This window comes from Cannabis sativa, chromosome 2, assembly GCF_029168945.1.
Source record: "Cannabis sativa cultivar Pink pepper isolate KNU-18-1 chromosome 2, ASM2916894v1, whole genome shotgun sequence".
Taxonomy (NCBI): Eukaryota; Viridiplantae; Streptophyta; class Magnoliopsida; order Rosales; family Cannabaceae; genus Cannabis; species Cannabis sativa.
The window spans coordinates 37,202,745-37,207,464 of NC_083602.1; the positions used below are offsets into that span (position 1 = coordinate 37,202,745).

Here is a 4,720-nt window from a genome sequence, read left to right on the forward strand (position 1 = left end):
TAGGTTTGGGTTCGGGTTAGGTTCTTCGTCTGGGTTCTGGTCCTAGTTTGATTCCCAGATCTAGACACCGACTATTGGTCTGTTCCAGGCCCCGTTAACCGAATCCCGAGTCAAGATCTGGATCATTGTCACGGGTCTCGGTCTGGTTCTGGTTCAGGTCCCAGGTCCAATTTTTGAGTTTGGGTTCGGGATCGAGACTGGGGTGCAGTTCTAGGTCCCGACCCTGGTTCTTTGTCCCTAGTCTAGTTCCATGTTTGGGTTAGAGTTCAGGTTCAGGTTCGGGTACCGATCAAGGTTTGGGTTGGGATCCGAGTCCAGCTCCCAATTCGGGTCTAGGTCTTATTTGGAGTCTGGGTCCTGGTCCAGTTACGGTTCTGGATCTAGGTCCAATTTAAGTTATGATTCCAAGTCCAAATCCTAGTTCCAGTCTTGGTCAACTTCCGGTTTCGGTTCCAATTTTGGGTCACAGGGTACGGGTTTGGGTCCACTTTTGGTTTTGGGCTGGGTTGAGGTCCGGGTGTGGGTTTGGGACCTTGTCAGAGTTCGGGTCCAAGGCTGGGTCCCAAATCTAGACACCGAGTACGGGTTTTGTCGAAGCCCTGGGTCCAGATCCGGATCCCAATCTCGGGTCCCAGTCTCGTTCCATTTCTGGTGTCGGGTCACGAGCTGGGTCCTAGGTTCAAGTTCGCGTCCGGGTCGGGTACTAGGTCCCGGTCCTAGTTCTTTTTCCCAGTTCCCTATCTTGATTTTGGGTCCAGGTCCCGATTATTGTGTGGGTTTGGGTCCCTGTCTAGGTTCGGGTTCGAGTCCTAGTCTCAGTTCGGGTTTAGGTCTCAGTCTGGGTTTTGATTTGGGTTCGAGTTTGGGTTTAGGTCCTGGTCCTGTTCCTAGTCCTAGTTCGGTTCTAGTTCCACTTGCGATTCTGAGTTCGAGTTTGGGTTTGAGTTCGGGTCGAAGTTCAAGTCCTGTTCTTAGTTTGGGTTCGGCTCCGGATTTCATTCTACGTCCAGATCAGGCTACGGGTGTGGGTTCGCGTCCTGGGTCTTGGTCTACGGTCCTAGTCTTGTTCTAAGGTCCTCGTTCGGTGATTCTTGTTTAGGTTCTAATTTTGGGTCCCAGGTCTAGGTCTGGGTTCAGGTTTGGTTCTTCGTCTGGGTTCTGGTCCTAGTCTGAGTCCCAGATCTAGACACCGACTACGGGTCTGTTCTAGTGTTGAAAATTATTTTACCAGGATCTTAGATCTACTCACAAGTATGTTGATTAACACCCTAAATATGAACTTCTAAAACGATTATGAAATAAACACATATAAAGTATTAGAAACCTTACATTGGGTGCAGCGGAATAATATGACTCCTTCCGTTCAGATCTCTAACCCTTGTATCCTTTCTGTCGCAGAGTATTATCAAGATTTGAACCTGGATCTCTTTCTCTCCTTCTTTAGTGTTGAAACTCCTTCTTGTTGAATGTCTTTCTTCACGATCTTCCTCACTATGATTGAGGTATCACTTGCTGTGTGTGGGCACTACTCTAATAACTAAGTGGTTCGAAATCTCAAGGAAGAAGAAAGAGAAGAAGGTGGCAGCTAGGTATAGAGAGAGAAGGCTCAGGTTTTTCTGTGAAGGAAAAGTGTGGAAGTTAAGTGTAAATTTCCTGAAGCCTTCACTATCTATTTATAGCATTCCACTAGGGTTAGGTTTGAATTATTTGGCATTAAAATAATGAAAATATCAGATGAAATCCCTATAAAAGTGGTCGGCCTATACAATATGGATTTGGGCCTCACTATTTGCAATTTTGCAGTTTTATCATTTCTGCATCTCATTTTCTCAAAAACGCTAATTTTCAAATTCAACCATTCAAATGCGAATTCTAACTATTTAATAACTATAAATAATTATTAAATAATATTGTCATTTATCATATTTATTAATTGAACCATACAAAGTATCATAATTAACAAATATGCCCCTAAAACTCTTTCTTTACAATTTCGCCCTTACTTAGTGAAAATTTCACAAATAGACATAGTCTAATTTGAGAATTATAATTGATTAATCAAAACCAATTATATGAGTCTTACAAGCAATATTGTCTCAACTAGTGGGGGGACCATGGGTCTACATAACCGAGCTTCCAATAAGCAGATCAAGAATTTATAACCTAAATTCACTAACTTATTAATTCTTCGTTCAATCCACGCATAGAACTTAGAATTGCACTCTCAGTATATAGAATGCTCTATATGTTCCACCATATAGACACATCATTAGTTATCCATTGTTATAATCCTAATTTGATCAATGATGCCCTATATGAATGATCTACACTGTAAAGGGATTAGATTACCGTTACACCCTACTATCACTACTACAAATTAGGCCTTTAGTGACACTATATAGTGACACTCATAAAAGTGTGTGTCACTAAAAAATTAAGAGTGGTTATTAGTGACACACAGCATTAGACTCTAAATGTCGGTATTTATTACGCGGAATGTGTGTCACTAAAAATATGGAGTGTCACTAAAATTAAAACCCAAAATATATAATTTTATAAAAATTAAAAAAAAAGGCCTATGGTGACGTGCCACGCGTGTGACCAAAGAGGTTTCCTCACGCTTTTTGCGCGTCACTAAAGCCACGTGAGAAACCTCTTTGGTGACGCGCAAAAAGCGTGGGGAAACCTCTTTGGTCACACGCGTGGCACGTCACCATACCATTTTATTTTAAAAAAATAAAATAAAATATATGTCAGCCCTAGTAATTCATCTCTTCCCCCACAAACGTCCCCACACCCCACTGCTTCATCTCTCGCGCGTTACGACAACGAGACCCAAAAATTTTCCCCATCTGAGGCCGGCGCGAGGTCCTCCCTCTCAGGCGGAGACCGGTGCTCCTCCTTAGGCGCAGCAAACGGACGCATCTTAGGTAAGAAGTTTTTATTTCATTTTCGTTTATTTTTTTTTTCATTTCAGATTAATATATGATAAAAACTTTTGGGTTGCTTTTTTTCCATTTCAGATTATTTTTCTCGGTACGTAGTTCTCTCTCTCTCTCTCTCTCTCTCTCTCTCTCTCTCTCTCTCTCTCTCTCTCTCTCTCTCGTCTTAACAGAGCATCAAATTTTGGTTTGCTCATTGTTGCTTCTATGATGTTGCAGACCAAAAGAAGTATAATGATTCTATCTTACTTTATTTATGCTATGTAGATTTTCAAATTTAGTGTTGAGTTGTCTCTTTATTGAATTTTGATTTTGTAGGTTCTTTTTGTTTTGTAGTTATCTATATGCTTCGACCCTTTCCACTGGCAGTAGCAGCAGGCCAGCGACACACCACCATGTCTAGTAGCCTAACGATCCGAATCTGTTTTATTAATCAAGTATAACACAGTGCGAGATAGATTATAAAATGTTAGGTAATTTCTTACTGATTCTTGAATCAAATTTACACAAATGTGTATAATATTTATGGTTATCGTTATTCATTCTATTGAATCCTGCTAATTGAGTTGGATGATGGAAGTATTGAAATGAACCTTTTCAATTTAACTGTGTTTCTTGTTTAATGAGACCTGTTTGAGTAAGCTACTGAAAATGTGCTTAGAATTTGCTTGGAATTTTTATAGAGATAGAGAATGATTTCATATATCATGTGGTAGTTGCCTAGTTGTTGTTTTTTTTTTTCCCACTATTTACTGTGAAAGCCTTTGGTTTTGGTCAAAATACAGTATGGTTATGGTTAAAAGAGAAAGATGAGCAACTAACAATGGAGTTACTAAAATTGTATAAGAGATGTTCTGTGGATGAAATTAATAACAAAACAATGTATTGAGAAAGAGTTTACTTAGAATGATTCTGTTTTAGTTTTTTCTTTTGGTAATGTTATACAGGGAACCTTCATTTATTAGAATTAGGTTTCTTGTGTATTATCTACTATTGAAGCGTATTCACTTTTAATCTTCTTTTTATATTTTTAATTGACTAAGGCATAATTGATGTATTTAATTATTATATTTAGGTATTGCATTTTCATTTTTATGGCTAAGAAAGTATTTTTAAATGCCATCATAATGGCTTTGAGTTGATAATTAAAGGATTTGTGCCCTCTGTTAGGAATTGGTTGGAACTGTCAGTAGAGACTTTTCGAATTGAAGCAAGGAAATGTATGCTTCCCCTACATGTTATTTAATTTTAATTCCTTACAGTAACATTACTCCTAACTGCTTGTCGGAGATTAACAAAATATTTGTAAGTTAAAGCACACAATAATTTCCTTACTTTTGGGCCTTATAGATAGAAAGAAACAATAATGTTTTTCAAGTCCATTTGGAGAGAGTGAAATATAGTGTGGCTATTTGAATCTTTTATTGATGTTAATTTGTGATTTTTTATTTTTTGAAAGAGGCAAAGGTCACGTATCCATGAGTGACCTCCTCCCAAATGTATTGGGAGCCCTCACTTGCGAAGGAAAGATGCTAATTTATGATTGGCACCATTAACTTTAATTTAGATTGCTATCTTTTCTTCTTTTATATAAATATACAATTTATTGTTTCTCATATGGTAAAAAATGATTGTTTAGGTACTCCTTGTCCCAGGTTCCCACTATTTTCTTAGAAACAGATAGTATTATTAAAGGAAGAAATGAAAGTAGAAAAATATAGAAAGCAAAATTTGTAGAATATATTTTATAACATAAAAAACGAAGATTCTTGATGATG

At 38.1% G+C, this 4,720-nt stretch overlaps 1 long non-coding RNA gene across 1 annotated transcript; it reads left to right on the forward strand.

Moving 5' to 3' along the window:
* Positions 1-2,765: 2,765 nt before the first annotated feature.
* LOC115717336 (uncharacterized) lies at positions 2,766-3,645 on the forward strand. Its single transcript, XR_009685964.1, has 3 exons — positions 2,766-2,930; positions 3,024-3,036; positions 3,279-3,645. It is a non-coding gene; the product is annotated as an uncharacterized LOC115717336 (long non-coding RNA).
* The last annotated feature ends 1,075 nt before the right edge of the window (positions 3,646-4,720 follow it).